The sequence below is a fragment of the Triticum urartu genome, chromosome 1 (genome assembly GCF_003073215.2).
Source record: "Triticum urartu cultivar G1812 chromosome 1, Tu2.1, whole genome shotgun sequence".
NCBI lineage: Eukaryota > Viridiplantae > Streptophyta > Magnoliopsida > Poales > Poaceae > Triticum > Triticum urartu.
The window spans coordinates 179,263,798-179,281,928 of NC_053022.1; the positions used below are offsets into that span (position 1 = coordinate 179,263,798).

The 18,131-nt window shown below is 44.3% G+C and overlaps 1 long non-coding RNA gene across 1 annotated transcript; it reads left to right on the plus strand.

Annotated features, from left to right (window-relative positions):
* The first annotated feature begins 4,052 nt into the window (after window positions 1–4,052).
* LOC125521746 lies at window positions 4,053–6,133 on the plus strand. Its single transcript, XR_007289427.1, has 3 exons — window positions 4,053–4,297; window positions 4,373–4,620; window positions 5,202–6,133. It is a non-coding gene; the product is annotated as an uncharacterized LOC125521746 (long non-coding RNA).
* The last annotated feature ends 11,998 nt before the right edge of the window (window positions 6,134–18,131 follow it).

Sequence of the window (18,131 nt, forward strand, 5' to 3'; positions counted from 1 at the left end):
CGAATCACCTCGATCCTTCGCCGTTTCTCACCTCCGTCTCCTTATAAGTAATCCCCACCTCCCCCTCGTCCGATTTTTGGCAAATATGAGGTCTCCCGTGCCCTAGCTCGGCCGCACCAGAGGATCCCGATCTCGCCGGAGCCGCCATCACAGAAGCTCCGCCATCGTCGTTTCCGTCGTCGACAGAGGGTCTTTGAACTTACCCTCCCCTCTGTTCTCTTTGCCTTGGTCTCCTCCATCCCCCTCATCTCTTGTTTTGCACAGGGGAGCACCAGGACGCCGCCCACGAGCCCAACCCGAAGCATATCGCCGCCGCGCCATAGTTCTAGCACTGCCGCCAACAAAGGCAGCCCCCTTCGCCGTTTTCGCCACCATCATCATGTCCGTCACACCCCGCACCCTCTCGTCACCTCTGCTTCGCCGGAGGACCACCGCAGACGTCGCCGTCGACGAGTCCCGAGCCGCGCGCCTTCTTCCCCAAGCCCGGCGCCGCCCAGCCCCTCTGTTTTCCGTTGAGTCGCCTTGCACCGTCCGATCCCCATCCAATGGCCAAGATTAGATCTGGTGTTTTTACTTTCTTCTGCCGAACCGTTTTTCTCTATGTTGTGTCCGTTCGTCGTTTAAGCCTCCCAGCGGACAGGTAAAAGCCAGTAGAAACCCGCCACGTGGCACATCCACAGCAGCCGCGGCAGTTCTTCCACAAATCTGTTTTAGCACAATTTATTTTGGCAGATTCCATATCAAATGTTCATTTAGGTATATCTTGAGATCCGTATATCCAAATTCACCGATTCTTTTTCCTGTGTACTCGTAGAGACCAGGAGAATAGCGCAGAACCAAAATTTAACATTTTTGAACTATTCAAATTTGAATTTGTTTAAATTTGAATTCAAACTTCCGGAGGCCATATCTTTTAAACCGTCGATCCAAATCGGTTGATTTTTTTTTTGCATTGTGATCCTACTAGCACGTAGATAATATATACCTACTGATATGTTCTGTTAATTATGTTTTTATTTGAATTCATTGCTGTTTACTTTATTGTGGTGTTATGTGAGTACGGGTTTATTTATCAGTGCCTTCGTTAATCGTATAGATTTTACGGAGTGTGAAGCGGATCAGAATTAATCGTTAGAGTACTTCAACAACATTCAAGGCAAGTTTGCACTTCTGATTTTGCTCATCCTATATTCTGCTATGCATGTGTGATTTTTATGCTATGACATGTGCTTGGTTTGATATGTATGTTCTCTGTTGTCATATTCTGAAATTGATTGTATTATGTGATGGTGTGATCAACTTGCTATGGTAGACGTGGGCATGTGTCGAGTGATCCATGAAAGTGGTGAGTGTTTATAGCCGTAGGCTCGGGATTATTATCCAGGTGAATGCGTCACTGGCAGAGCGCTCTATTGTCCCTAGAGAATACGCCATTGACAGAGCGCACTTGAGGCGAGGTATAGTTTTTGGAACTTAAATCAGGTGAATGCGTCCTTGGCAGAGCGCTCTATTGTTCCTAGAGAATGCGCCATTGACAGATCGGACTTGAGAGATACTTCTGAAGTTCTTGTCATGTTTATTTAGAATCTTTGGCTTATCTTGGGCGAGTAAATTAGAGATGGTTGTGAGTTCAGGTAGTGGAGGTAGGTGAAGACATTCTTCTCCAAACTAAATTGTGTGTTTTGTTTGTCATACATTGCTTTGTGGATGTAGGTTTGCTATATCATATTGTGTGATTTGCCAATACATTCAATGTATTGACCCTTTGTGGCTGCAACTTATCATGTTGCAGGATTTTGAGATGATCAGTGAGATACAGTAGGGTCGCGAGTCTTCACTCAACATGTTCTCCAGTGGGCATTAATGGACTCATCGTTGATTATGCTACCTTTCCGCTATTATTATTGAATAAAGTTAGCTTTGTGCTACTTAGTTTGTAATATTTTATGAATTCTGGATCATACGTTGTAGTAAATGATGCATTTGTTATTTGATATTCATATGTACTGTGTGTGCTAGCGAGTCGATCCAGGGACTAGCATAGTGAGCACAGAGACATCGAATCTTATCAGATTCGGATCGTTACAGATTGGTATCAGAGCAGTGTGTTGACTGTTGGTCGTGACCCTAGAAATGGATTAGAAAAGCCATAGGAGTGAAAACTTATTTCACAATTTGTTATCTACCTGTTAATTCATACTCTTATACTCATATCTTTTCGTTTCAAATATAGATGACCCCTGAGATTATATTAGTGTTATTTAAGGAGTTTTAGTAGACAGGCCACCATTACTAATTTGTTACTGATAAACGAATTGCGGTAGTATGATGAGATCATATCTCTTGTGGATATGACCTTACCTGTAGGTTTTGCTTGTGTTTTGTGATATGTCATATGTTTGGTTGGTCATTGCTTTCTGCGTTGTCATATTTTGTGGATTGTTTGTATTATGCAATAGGGTGCTTTGATTGATCATATGTGCTCTTTTGATGTGATTACTCTAGGATAGTTTTGGTGACTTGTGTGAATGGTGTGAATTTAGTGTTTGTTTTTGTTGTTGTTGGAGTTTTAGTTGCTAGCATGAGCATATGGGTAGTGTTTTCCCCTTAGATCTTTATTGTGTCTATATCCTAATCTCTGCTGCAACTTAGTGATGAGTTCAAGTTTGACCACATGAGCCAGGATCCACCAAGAAGCAAGCACAATCTCGCTAAAGGAAGGACCCCGGAGGAAGCTATAATTCATCGGCATATATTTTATAGTATTTGACGCAAACCTGAGAGTTGACCTAAATGATAGATGTTTTGTTTGGCATGCAGAACCAATGGATTATCCGAACCCAGTTCGTGAACAAGAGAACTTTTTGCAATGCTTGCGAGGATGCCCGAGTGTTAGAATGCGAGATTTTCTAAACCATATACAAGGTAATGATTAGGGTGCGGAATGGATTGATCCCGATGCCGAATTACTCTTATTATTCGCTTTTGTTATATGGTATGGTAATCTGAGTGACTTACCTATACTAGAGTGACGACGTTGGCAACCCTGAACCATAGAATGGTATGATATTTTACCCTTGTAAGCGGCAACCGTTGCCAATAGTAGGTTGTACGATGAGAATAAACCTAGGCACTTTCTTGCAGGAACCATGCTTGATGACCACCATGAGAGCATCGATATTTGTTTAGCATTGGCGCAAGACCCGTGAGCCATGAAGTTTTAGTTTATGGAAGACGACTCTTTTGATATGGGACTCGGAATTTCAAAGGAGTGCAATGCTTATACCTGAAGAATGTCATCGACGGAATAAGATTCTTGAAGACCCAATGACTTTGGTTCTAAGGGTGGTAGCATCCCACACTCTCGGGTGATTAATGGATATTCAAGTAAACCACGAACCTAACCTTTTTCTTTGTAGCCTCTTCGAATCTCGAGGACGAGATTCATTTTAAGGGTGGTAGAATTGTAACATCCCAAAATTTATAAATTTGGAATGTTAATAGGATCATTCTTTTCATCATGATTTTTATGCTTATTTAAATTTTCTGAATATTTAAAGTGTTTTCCAACTCAAGGCAATATATTCGGAGTGGAGATAATATGACTTCTCCCCTATTAATTTTATTTGGAATTGCTAAGAATATACTCTGGAGTCTACATAAATTATTTTGGCTCTGTAGAAACTCAAAATTATTTTATAGTTGTTATTATAATGCTCTTTATATGCTTGTATTGCATAATTGTTTTGTCTTTAGTTCATTTGTGTTGTAAAAAAATGTTTACTGTTTTATAATATAGATATAATAGTTTACTGTGTGTTTCTGTTATTTTATATTTTCAGTTTAGTATTTGTTTTGAGCTTTATTTATCTCTGTAGCTAGGTTTATAAAAAAACCAGTCACACTGCGCAGACGGCCTGCAGAGTGGCCCAACCGGGGCTTCGCCCGCGCGCGCGCTCAGCCAGCAGAGCGGCCCAGCAACAGCAGCGACCAGCCCACCCCGCCGGTTCTTTTTTTCCCTCTCTTCCGCTGACCACCCTGACCCACCTGTCATCCCTCTCCTTTCCTGTGTTCTTCCTGGACAACATTTCCCGATCCAAATCCGCGCCGAATCACCTCGATCCTTCGCTGTTTCTCACCTCCACCTCCTTATAAGTAATCCCCACCTCCCCCTCCTCCGATTTTTGGCAAATATGAGGTCTCCCGTGCCCTAGCTCGGCCGCACCAGAGGATCCCGATCTCGCCGGAGCTGCCGTCACAGAAGCTCCGCCATCGTCGTTTCCGTCGTCGACAGAGGGTCTCTGAACTTCCCCTCCCCTCTGTTCTCTTTGCATTGGTCTCCTCCATCCCCCTCATCTCTTGTTTTGCACAGGGGAGCACCAGGACGCCGCCCACGAGCCCAACCCGAAGCATATCGCCTCCGCGCCATAGTTCTAGCACTGCTGCCAACAGAGGCAGCCCCCTTCGCCGTTTTCGCCACCATCATCATCTCCGTCACACCCTGCACCCTCTAGTAACCTCTGCTTCGCCGGAGGACCACTGCAGACGTCGTCGTCGACGAGTCCCGAGCCGCGCGCCTTCTTCCCCAAGCCCGGCGCCGCCCAACCCCTCTATTCTCCGGTGAGTCGCCTTGCACCGTCCGATCCCCATCCAATGGCCAAGATTAGATCTGGTGTTTTTATTTTCTTCTGCCGAACCATTTTTCTCTATGTTGTGGCCGTTCGCCGTTTAAGCCTCCCAGCGGACAGGTAAAAGCCAGTAGAAACCAGCCACATGGCAAATCCACAGCAGCCGCGGCAGTTCTTCAACAAATCTGTTTTAGCACAATTTATTTTGGCAGATTCCATATCAAATGTTCATTTAGGTATATCTTGAGATCCGTATATCCAAATTCACCAATTCTTTTTCCTGTGTACTCGTCGAGACCAGGAGAATACCGCAGAACCAAAATTTAACACTTTTGAACTATTCAAATTTGAATTTGTTTAAATTTGAATTCAAACTTCCGAAGGCCATATCTTTTAAACCGTCGATCCAAATCAGTTGATTTTTTTTGCATTGTGATCCTACTAGCACGTAGATAATATATACATACTGATATGTTCTGTTAATTAGTTTTTATTTGAATTCATTGCTGTTTACTTTATTGTGGTGTTATGTGAGTACGGGTTTATTTATCGGTGCCTTCGTTAATCGTATAGATTTTACGGAGTGTGAAGCGGATCAGAATTAATCGTTAGAGTACTTCAACAACATTCAAGGCAAGTTTGCACTTTTGATTTTGCTCATCCTATATTCTGCTATGCATGTGTGATTTTTATGCTATGACATGTGCTTGGTTTGATATGTATGTTCTCTGTTGTCATATTCTGAAATTGATTGTATTATGTGATGGTGTGATCAACTTGCTATGGTAGACGTGGGCATGTGTCGAGTGATCCATGAAAGTGGTGAGTGTTTATAGCCGTAGGCTCGGGATTATTATCCAGGTGAATGCGTCACTGGCAGAGCGCTCTATTGTCCCTAGAGAATGCGCCATTGACAGAGCACACTTGAGGCGAGGTATAGTTTTCGAAACTTAAATCAGGTGAATGCGTCCTTGGCAGAGCGCTCTATTGTTCCTAGAGAATGCGCCATTGACAGAGCGCACTTGAGAGATACTTCTGAAGTTCTTGTCATGTTTATTTAGAATCTTTGGCTTATCTTGGGCGAGTAAATTAGAGACGGTTGTGAGTTCAGGTAGTGGAGGTAGGTGAAGACATTCTTCTCCAAACTAAATTGTGTGTTTTGTTTGTCATACATTGCTTTGTGGATGTAGGTTTGCTATATCATATTGTGTGATTTGCCAATACATTCAATGTATTGACCCTTTGTGACTGCAACTTATCATGTTGCAGGATTTCGAGATGATCAATGAGATACAGTAGGGTCGCGAGTATTCACTCAACATGTTCTCCAGTGGGCATTGATGGACTCATCGTTGATTATGCTACCTTTCCGCTGTTATTATTGAATAAAGTTAGCTATGTGCTACTTAGTTTGTAATATTTTATGAATTCTGGATCATACATTGTAGTAAATGATGCACTTGTTATTTGATATTCATATGTACTGTGTGTGCTAGCGAATCGATCCAGGGACTAGCACAGTGAGCACAGAGACATCGAATCTTATCAGATTCGGTGCGTTACAGAGGGTCTATTTCCTGCGAGCAAACGAAGAACAAGCAAGAAGCTGAGATTGCAATCTGGATATTGTGGATAAAAGAGGAAAGCTTTATTAATGAAGGTGGAGTTCTGTGACGTCTTGGTCTGGTCGTTGGACACAAACGAAGGACGCGAAGTTGCAGCTATGGCGAACTTTTAGTCTAAACAAAACCCAAAGTCTAAACGATGCCCTAAGTGCTGTATATATGGAGGAGAGAGGGGGAATTTCGTGGCCCTTGGTGGAGGGGTTCGAAACCAACCCTAACTCTTGTTTCCCCACACATACGGACTCTAAAAAAAAGCCTATACTTAAGTACTTCGAAAATACATGGGCCTGGCCCAATAATAAGGTGATGCAGCACCTAAAATAGCCTGTGGACGAAATTTATGAAGTGGCATCTTGTATATTTCGTCCCATGCTTCATGCACTCATTATGGTGGCTTCAGAGTCCTGGAATCATCACTTGTAACTCCGTTCTTGTTCCCCTTGCGCATGCCATCATCTCCATGCTTGAACTTGCTCCAAGGTTCATCTTTCTTGTCCAAGATAGGCCCTTCATTTGTAAGCAAAACAAATGTATCCAATTTAGGCAGCATCATATTCTCATGAACATTAGAATCGTTACGAAGAAACGAAAGTACCTGATAATTCAATTGGCGTGCGCGAGCTCTTGTAATTGGTCCAGTATGTATAGCAGCAGGGGCTGTGGGTGTAACAATGGTATTGATGTCCTCATCAGAGTACGCATAGCAGTTTTCAAAGTAGCCCAAGTAGCTGGAATAGGATATAATCTAAAATGTTCAGACCACCAAACACATGCAAAGCTAGTGAAAGCACAAACAGCAGTAGGAACACGTCTCTCTTCAGGATATTGTAAACATGTAAATCGTTGTTCAGTTTCTAACTCCCAAGTAAGATATATATCAGGAACATATCTACCATCAAATGGTGAAATATTCAATTTTAGTTTAGAAAGATGGTCATGTACCTCAGGTGGTGGTGCATCCCTACCGTTGCGATGATATGCATGAGGACGACCTGGTGGTGGTGGTGCTGGTGGTTGCACGTAGTTCTGATTTTGGTCAACCTCATCCTCGTAATGGTCCTCCACCTCTGCAGTAGCAGCAGGAGCGGCAGAAGCATCAACAGCGGCACCAGAATTTTGCCCAGGGTCAATGGGAATGCGCTGTGCTCGTCCCACATGATTTGGAAAGCGACATTGTTGTTGTTGTAGAGGTGCGTTAGGGGCAGCCGGTGGTGGTGATGGAAGACGCGCGAGCAATTCATTAAACTTGTTATCGAGCTTTGTTTCGAACATCTTCTCCATGCCATCTATCTTCTCCATGGCCTCTTCAAATCTATTTAGCACATCTTGCACCTGTCCACTCATCATTTGCTAAAATTTATCACGCAACTCCTTATGCGTCATGTTCTCCCAGTCAGTCTCGTTGGCTTGTGATCCTGCCATGGTTAGCAGAAATATAAACACACAAGAATATGATCCTACAGACTACTAACAAGAGGTGGTGGTGGATGTCACAAATCCGTCAAGCAAATCTCAAATTCTTACCAGTTCTTACCCAGCAGCAGGCGGTGATCGGCAACCGTCGTAGTCAAAAATCTCAAAGCTTGGATAGAGCGATTACCAGGGAGAGTCAAACGCATGACGTAGATGTATGTGGAGCTAGGAAGCTTATAATATGGTAGCAAAAAGGGTCAGCAATAATCAATTCAGAGATGCAAAGTTGAATAAACGCTCAACGGCGGTACTGTGCTGGTCCTATGCTAGACCGTGCTAGAGACGCGAGCCTAGAACACTAACAAAATCACGAGGATGCACGTAAACAAGGAAGGAGCACGCTCTGAATTTTTTTTTGCACTTTTTTTCCTCTTTTTTTTGCTCCACAACATTTTTTTTTCGAAAAAGTCTACAAATGGTCTAAAAACTGCCTAGCCAGAATTTTTTGAGTTTGGAACTATTTTTCTTCTGCGGGTAGCACGAAAGTTCGGGAGTCCTACTCTGTCACGACTCGGAGTATCGCGTGATCTGGAAATCCAAACAGAGTAACAAAATACTGGACTCGGACTAGGACTAGGGGCGGAGCTGAATCTGGTGGAACTCAGACTGATGGCGGTGATGAATCTGGTGGAACTCGGACTGGTGGCGTATATATGTTGCAGGTGGACTCGGATTGGCGTGATGGCGGTGGATATGTGGTATATGGCAGCGGCGATGATGATGGTGGTATATGGTAGCGGTGATGATGATGATGCGGCGGCGGCGTGACTACTTGTGAACAGAACTCGAAACTCTAAAGGACTAGACACTAAGACCGGCAACTAGACACGACAATGCAACCGCAAAATCAACAATGCAAAACCCTAAAAAGATTACGCAAAGGCTCAGATTGGATCCGATATGATGAACTAACCCTATTTTTTTTGGCTTTTTCATGGTCTGTAGGTATGAAGAACAGACTCGATCTAAACTACAAAAAACTGTAAAATCTCACCGAGCAACCTGAAAATCTGATACCACTTGATAGAGGCAAAGGTGTCCCGATGTTTCGATGACATGGTGGCTATCGTTTCTGTGGGAGTCGACCTCGACAATCCAACTATGAACGTGCGAGACGTCGCGCCTTAGCAATCGCTAAACCAACTTCCGAGGGGTTATTGACCACGCTGGAGCACGATCAACCTGACCACGAGGGTCTGTTTCCTGCAAGCAAACGAAGAACAAGCAAGAAACTGAGATTGCAATCTGGATATTGCGAATATAAGATGAAAGCTTTATTGATCAAGGTGGGGTTCTGTGACGTCTTGGTCTGGTCATTGGACACAAACGAAGTACGCGAAGTTGCAGCTATGGCGAACTTTTAATCTAAACAAAACCCAAAGTCTAAACGACGCCCTAAGGGCTGTATATATGGAGGAAGAGGGGGGGGGATTTTGTGGCCCTTGGAGGAGGGGTCCGAAACCAACCCTAACTCTTGTTTCCCCACACATACGGACTCTAAAACAGCCTATACTTAAGTATTTCGAAAATACATGGGCCTGGCCCAATAATAAGGTGACGCGGAACCTAAAATAGTCTCTGGACAAAATTTATGAAGTGGCATCTTGTATATTTCGTCCAAGACTTCATGCACTCCTTATGGTGGCTTCAAAGTCCTGAAATCATCACTTGTAACTCTGTTCTGGATCCCCTTGCGCATGCCATCATCTCCATGCTTGAACTTGTTCCAAGGTTCATCTTTCTTGTCCAAGCTAGGCCCTTCATTTGTAAGCAAAACAAATGTATCCAATTTAGGCAGCATCATATTCTCATGAACATTAGAATCATTACCAAGAAACGAAAGTACCTGATAATTCAATTGGCATGCGCGAGCTCTAGTAATTGGTCCAGTATGTATAGCAGCAGGGGCTGTGGGTGTAACAATGGTATTGATGTCCTCATCAAGGAGCGGGTTCACCTTAAGTCTGGTAGGTCCACTTGGGGCTTGATGTGCTATGAAGGTGTACATGGAGATGAACGTAGGATGCTCTGCATCATCTCCCCCCTTGGGAGAGATCCGACCTCGGATCGTGATCCTCATCACCATGGAAACAGTTGTCGTGGACGGACTTGAAGTTGGACGGAGTTGAAGACATGGCGCAATCCAAGTACTCCAAGGTGTCTCTGGAGTGGCATACATGCAAAAAGAGCAAACACAAGCAACACTCGGAAATATAATGGTTAGCACACACAAGGTGTTCATCAAATAAGCATAAGTCCGTGCTGCAAGATTGTTCGTGACAAAGCGCATGAAGCTTATCAAGATGATGTAGAATGACTTATAAATCATTCATTGTGCACACAAATGTGTTGTGAATATGATCAATGCAACCACGGTGCAAAATGATGTCATAGTGAGACGGTTTATCAATAGCATGAATATGGTAATGTATGCTCAATATGGAGAAGTTATCATGCAATTGATGGTAGACAATATGATCATGATGTGTGAATATTCCATCAAGAAAGATCACAACAAATTTGCTAAGGAAATGCACAAGCTCATATATCATGGATGACATGGGAATACAAGATGCAACAAGGCAATCATAATGTGAGTCAATCCATGCATAAGATGCAAATTTGTCATGTGTATGATATGTCCATCGAGCATGACATGGGTGAGCACAATCAACAAGTATGGAGGTGTTGGCATACCAATGCTCGATGTCGTTGCATGAGTGGAGGTTCGAAGGTGCCTCCAATAAGTCCGAGCGCTCCTCAATGTGAAGGTCCATAGAGTCAAACTTCAATGTCGATCCTCTGTTCGCGAGATGTACCATGTAGACAACAAGAAGGAAACAACAATGAAAGAGTGACCCATCCAATATGCATATTTGAGGATGGCTCAAAGGGAAGGAGTTCACCTTTAGGAGATTCTCGCAAATGTTGGTGTTGCACATCGTGTACGCCTTCACATGACCAAATTGTGTCATGACGGTAGCGCCTTGTGAATCCTTCAACATGAAAGAACATGACAAACACTTGGAAAAACAAATGAGGTTATCAAAGATGCAAAACCTATCATTCGTGTGGTAAAATACCCAACAAGTGGATGCATCATGCTCATCATAAGAAAGTACAAGGGAGCATTTCATAGTATGGAGGCATATGATGATGCGAGGACAACCAAATACAATAGGCTCAATCAAGCAAGCATGCATCACAAGTAGAGTGTCCAAGTCTCCACGATCAATAAGCATAGATGCAACAATTGGAGGCAAGCGACAATGAACAAAATATATCATGTGAGAGGCATGAGCGTATATGTCATTAACCCAAGAAAGCGAGTAATGGAATATGGGTGATGCAGCAAAGCAAGCAATCATGTGAATCAAGGTAAGCAAGCTAGTATTGCGAAGATGCAACATACTAGAAAGAATCATGTCAAGTATGCCATGTGTGCAAATGGTGGGCATGAATAATGCACAAGACATATCACAAGCATGAAAGGAGGATATGAGCAAAATAGCATCAATAGCATGAGGCACATGATAAACATGGCAATAGCAACAAGGATCTCCACCAAGCATGCAAATACACATAGGTGTAACATAATTGTGAATCATGGGTAGATGCAAGCAAGGGTCACAATTGCATGGCAAAGGCATAGAAGCAAGCATGGCATGCAAAGTGAACACGGTAAAATGAGCAAGAAGCGAGAAGCGGTATATAGCCCATAGCCGTGTGAGAGCCAAGTGAAAGAGATGCGCGTAGTCGTTGCACGAAGAGAGTAGTGGAAAGGATAGTTCACGGGATCCCAAGTCATCTTTGCTCTCAAGAGCTTGTTTCATCAACTCTTGGGATTGAGAGGTTAACGAGTATACATGAGTACCTACACAAAACAAAGAAAAAGGGAAAATTGTGTGTGCGTGGTAGATGTACACATCATCCATTAGGATGCGCACATGCTTGTGTTGGTTAGCACAAAATAGCCAATGCTCAAATAAATGAGATGCGTGATATAGAAACATGTCATCCATCATGATAGGTTTGTTGTTATGTATAGCATAATGGAGATTCAAATTGTGTAATGCATCACAAGAAATATGTAGAGCATTGTTATTCATGGAATGCATACGGTGCAAGCAATTATGAGAATCATGCAATGTATGGAATGCATCAAAATCTACTAATATGTATGAGGAAACTATGGGGGTCTTCTCATGAGCATTAATGCAAACATCACATGGACAATATTGACAACATTCAAAACAATGCATATTTGGAGCAATGTGATCATGGCATGGCATAGTAGATAAATTGCGCAAATCATGTAAAGGAAGCATGGCAATATCATCACATGAAAAACAAAAGCCAATGACCATCATCTCCTCATCTATGCCATAAGTGCAAATGGGACTGATTTTAATGGGGCATGCATAATTACTATGTTGAGATTGAAAAGATGCAATATGTGATATCTCACTCATAGCATGTGACAAGGTTAATGGATTGTCAAACATGATGTGACCAAAAGAATTTTCACATGATATCCTATGTAGTATAGCATCACAACTAGGCAACTCAACATTCTCATCATCATATTTATCATAAATAGGTAGTCATGACATGAGGAAGTCGCACTAGCATGAAGCATGGGTATAGGCGTGTCAACATCATGCAAGCAATGATTCGTGAAATAGTCCACTAGTGGGACAAGAGAAGCACTATCACCTATGTTACCTTTGGATCCTCGCTCATGTGTTGTAGGTGAGGTGTCGAAGACCGAGTCATGGTCATCTTCATCTTGATGGAACCATGTGGGGGGTGCATCATCGTCCACCATGGCCATCATTGTCTCCATTGGAGGTATGGACTCGTCGAGGGTAGGCATGTCGTCATGTAGGAGACCTAGCACCAAAGAAGAAAACACACTAGGAGTATAGGTTAAGTCGTTAGAAATCAAAGTGGCCTCACATGCCGTGTCAACTACCTCACTCACTAAGTGTTGTGGCTCACTCACTCCCTCTCAGATGCTCTCACTCGTATGGTTGGTGGAGTCACTCAAATGGCTCTCAACCTCACATAGGATGTGTGGCATGATCTCAAGTGTGGGTCTAGAGGTGGTCACACTCATCCTCTCATAGGAAATGCTCTCAATGTCACGTGTGGTGGAGTCACTCATGTCACTCATGTGGTGGTGGCTCTCCTCACATGGCAATTGGGGCATCTCGTCACATGTCATTGCCGGAGAGATGTTGGTGCAAATGTCTCCATGCTCAATCATGTCGGGTCGTAGCCATGGATGAAGACCGAAGATGGCACATCATCACTCTCCTCGAAGACCAAAGATAAGGTCTCATGTGCGGTCTCGTAGCTTGACTCGGAGTATGAGTCCAATATGGGCGCCGTCTTCATGTTGTTGAAGAGGTATGTGCTCGTCGCTGTGGTCGAAGGGGATGGCCCTTGCTCGACCTTCTTGTCGCCGTCTTGTTGTTGGAGGCCCAAATGATGTGGCACCTCGTAGCTCGTCTCCATGACCGAATGGAAATTCCCATGCTCGGCCATCTTACTTGAGGGGCTTCCGAAAGATGGAAGTGTCTTCCTCGCTCGTAGTTGGTCGCCTTTAAGTTGAAGATGTTGATGTAGGCGAACTCATGGGAAGTAGGCGAAGATGCCCTACGTCCGAAGGCGAAGATGCCTTGATAGCACTTGGCGAAGATGCCGAAGTGGTTGTTGTAGCCGTAGCGTGCTCTTGGTGGTGCTTGTCTCGTGATCTTCTCTTGTGGTCATGAAGTTTGGACTTGGCGTGAAGTAGGGCTTGTTCGGACTTGTACATTTGCGCGTGTTGAGCATCTTCATGTTGATGATGTCGTTGTCGTGCTTGAGCTCGTAGTAGATGTCATTCGTCGTCGTTGTGCACATGTTGCTTGGAGGTGACATGCCCTTCATGACGAGATGGATCACGAACGTGATGGTGGTCACCATGGAGATGTGGACGTGGACGACTTGCGCTTGTGTCGCTTGGGCGCTCCGAAGAGGATCGATGTGCTTGCCGCCGCCTTGAAGATGACGAAGGGGAAGTAGACTTGATCAAGGCCCAAATCTCCTCCATCCTTGCATCTTGCTCCTCCTTTTGTGCGCAAAGCTTGTTGTCGATGTAGTCCCTTTTCCTCGCTTTGGAGTGGCAAATGTCAATGGAGAGGTTCTCGATGCGCTCTCGCAATCTTGATTGTGTGCCTTGCATTTGTCATTGTAGATCGAAGATTGACGCTTTGGTGATGTAGTTGTTCACGCTGTCGTTGTTGTCGAAGACCAGAGATGAAATGCCTTGCCTATCCATCACAAGACTCGCGCAAATATGAGTGGAAGAAAGGAAAGAACTAGACCAATGTACCTTATCCAATGTTGAAAATGGATCAATGATCGCTCAATAATGTATCAAGGAAATAGCATAATTGGTACCAGATCTTGTCAATTCTCACACCTACACAATTAAGGCTTATGGTGGAGCTCGGTGAGGGTAGTGGCACAAAAATTTAATGCAAAATGTTAGCAAGAGTCAATAATGTTGGAAAAGATTCACAAATTCGCAAGTGAAACAAGTAGACCAATAGCAATATGTGGCACACGGAAACACACACACGAATAGATAAATGGGGTCATGCAACCAAGGAATGAGCACAAAATGTGGAATCCACGGAAAACTCTCGTGTTGCACAACTCAAGAGAGGCGCTAGCACGATTGCTCAATAGGCGGATACGACACTTGTGCACAACCTATAAGATGCAAAATGTATGAGCTTTCTATCCCAAGTATGTTATGTGTATGATGTTCCCGTTGTTCTTCTCAAGATGATCCAAGATGATCGGATATGACAATCTTATGTGCAATGTGGTATGATGCTATGGCACTTGCTTACAAGCTCTTTGCTCTCTTTTCTTTTGCTTAAAAGCTTATTTTCTTTTTTTTTGTATATGGCCACTATGCGAAATGCACAAACCAAGATAGCAATTGTGTATATGCAGGAACAATCTTGTGACACAAGAGATGATATAATGATACAAATATGATATGGTATGTATGTAATGGAAGGTGTAGATCACTAATGTGCACAAGTAACGTTGCCGGCAATACTCAAATGGCTAGTCTCGATAGGCAAGTGACGCAAAATGGGCTAGGGGTTATCAATGCAATTGCAAGGGTGATTGTATAATGGTGTCATCGAGGTTACCGTCCTTGAAGATGGTGAGTGGTGGTGTTCTTGATGTAGATACCAAGATGATGGAGACTCGTCCCTATGTAGCCGAAACACCTTAGGAAACGGAAAACCGCGAACTCAAAATCTCACGGACAAAAGTCAAATGGTGGTAGCGGAGATGGCAATGTGGAAGTGGTGGTGATGGATGATGAAGAAGCAACCGTCCCTAAGTAGCCGAAACACCTTAGGAGACTCAAGTCCAACACAAACAAAATTGGGTTAAGTTGGGGTGGAAGAAGTGTATGGTGTAAGCCTATGCGGGAGTTATGGTGGTGGTGGTGGTTGGTCAAGAAACAATCGTCCCTATGTAGCCGAAACACCTTAGGAGACTCAAATCTACTCAAGCAACCACAAATGCTATAAGGAACAAAATTGGTTAGGTTGCGGAAGTTTGTGGTGGTTATGCGGAGGTTGTGGTGGAAGCCCTAGGCAAAGATGCCAAAGTTCCAAAAATTTGATGGAGTCAAATGGTGATGGTACCTATCTTGATGGATGGGGGATGTCAATAGCTACTCAACGAGCTAAAGAACGTGAAAATCGGACTCCGGATGTGGAAGTTATGGCCGAAACGGTGAAGCACTCGCGGCTGTCCTGTGGGGGGGAGGGTCGTGCGCACGGGGGTAGGAGCCCGTGCGCACGGGGTCCCGTGCGCACAGTACAGGTCCATGGGTACGGGGTGTCCAGAGAGTTTTCGGGGGCCCGTGCGCATGGGGTCTGGGGTCCATGGGCAAGGGGTGGGCTGAAATTTCGCGATTTCGTGGCGGAAAATGGAGATTTCTTGGGCAAAATTGGGGGGGGGGGTTTGGGGAGGGATGGTGGGGAAAAGATGGGGGAAAGCTAGATCCACTTGAAACCAAGCAAATCCATGGATCAAATTCAACAAAACATCATCAAAACCAACAAATCACAAAAAAAATTGGGGCTATTTTTGGTGGGGATTTTTCTAGTTTAGGACGAAATTATCAAAACTAGGCTAGAAAACAAAGAGGGGGGCTCCAATTTCGTGAGAAACCATGGCTCATGATACCAAATGATATAGGGTGGAACCCTAAGTGGAGATCTTTCACAAATTGGAGGGGGAATCCCCAAGAACAAGATGAACACAAGAGGGAAAGCACTCAATTGACTAGATCCAATCACACAAAGAGAGATACAAAGATTCAAAGACAACAAAGGAAAGATACAAGGTGCTAGTTCATCCCAATCCTATGAGGAATGAGGTCTTGGTGATCCTATGATGGGGATCTATCCACTAGGGATCTTCTCCCTTAGGAGGTCTTGAGGTTGGTCACTCCAAGAGGAGGTCTTGATCTCCTAGTGGAGTGGATCCATGGAGCAAAGCTCTCATATGTCTATCATATCCTTTTCTAACCCTAACAAATGGTCTAGGTACGGAATATATAGGTGGCTGGAGGTAAGGGACGAGGTGGATGAAGAGGAGGCCCAAACAGCAATCACATTCGTCCATCCTGTAGGGCCCGTGCGCTCGGGGTAAGTTGGGCCCGTGCGCACGAGGGTCCCGTGGGCACGGTACATGCCCGTGCGCACGGGGTGCTCCAGCGCCAGCTCTCTGTGTAGCCCGTGCGCACGGGGTCTTCGAGGCCCGTGGGCACAGGGTCGCCTGGAAGGTGCAGAGTTGGTCTTCGTGCACTCCTTCTTCTTCCTTGTGGCCTTGGGGTCCTTCTCCTTGGCCTTCGGGAAACTCCCTAGCTGCTTGGCGGCGGTCGCCCTCGTACCTAATGATGCACGATGTTCCGTGGTGAGGTAGTGACCAAGTCCAATAGATATTCATGTAAATCTTGAAGAGGAGCGGGTTCACCTTAAGTCCGGTAGGTCCACTTGGGGCTTGATGTGCTATGAAGGTGTACATGGAGATGAACGTAGGATGCTCCGCATCATGAAGATGACCAACTGATAGAGGCAAAGGTGTCCCTATGTTTCAATGAGATGGTGGCTATCGTTTCTGTGGGAGTCGACCTTGACGACCCGACTACGAACGTGCGAGACGTCGTGCCTTAGCAATTGCTAAACCAACTTTCGAGGGGTTATTGACCACGCCAAAGCACGATCAACCTGACCACGAGGGTCTGTTTCCTGCAAGCAAACGAAGAACAAGCAAGAAACTGAGATTGCAATCTGGATATTGCGAATATAAGATGAAAGCTTTATTGATCAAGGTGGGGTTCTGTGACGTCTTGGTCTGGTCGTTGGACACAAACGAAGTACGAGAAGTTGCAGCTATGGCAAACTTTTAATCTAAACAAAACCCAAAGTCTAAACAATGCCCTAAGGGCTGTATATATGGAGGAGAGAGGGGGAATTTCGTGGCCCATGGTGGAGGAGTCCGAAACCAACCCTAACTCTTGTTTCCCCACACATACGGACTCTAAAAACAGCCGATACTTAAGTACTTCGAAAATACATGGGCCTGGCCCAATAATAAGGTGACGCAGCACCTAGAATAGCCTCTGGATGAAATTTATGAAGTGGCATCTTGTATATTTCGTCCCATGCTTCATGCACTCATTATGGTGGCTTCAGAGTCCTGGAATCATCACTTGTAACTCCGTTCTTGTTCCCCTTGCGCATGCCATCATCTCCATGCTTGAACTTGCTCCAAGGTTCATCTTTCTTGTCCAAGCTAGGCCCTTCATTTGTAAGCAAAACAAATGTATCCAATTTAGGCAGCATCATATTCTCATAAACATTAGAATCGTTACCAAGAAACGAAAGTACCTGATAATTCAATTGGCGTGCGCGAGCTCTAGTAATTGGTCTAGTAATTGCTTCTTCCTGTGCGGTACCCCAAACAAAAGGCACATCCTTCTTTGTAAGCTCGTTGAGAGGTGCAGCAATGGTGCTGAAATCTCTAACAAAACGCCTATAGAAACCAGCGAGGCCAAGGAAACTCCTCACTTGTGTGACCGTTTTGGGCTGCCGCCAACTCTCAATAGCTTCAATCTTGGCTTTATCAACTTCAATTCCCTGTGGAGTAACAACATAGCCAAGAAAAGATACTCGGTCGGTGCAAAAGGTGCACTTTCCAAGGTTACCAAACAAACGTGCATCACGTAGAGCAATAAAAACAGCACGTAAATGTTCCCAAATGTTCCTCCAAAGATTTGCTATAAATCAATATGTCATCAAAGTAAACTACCACA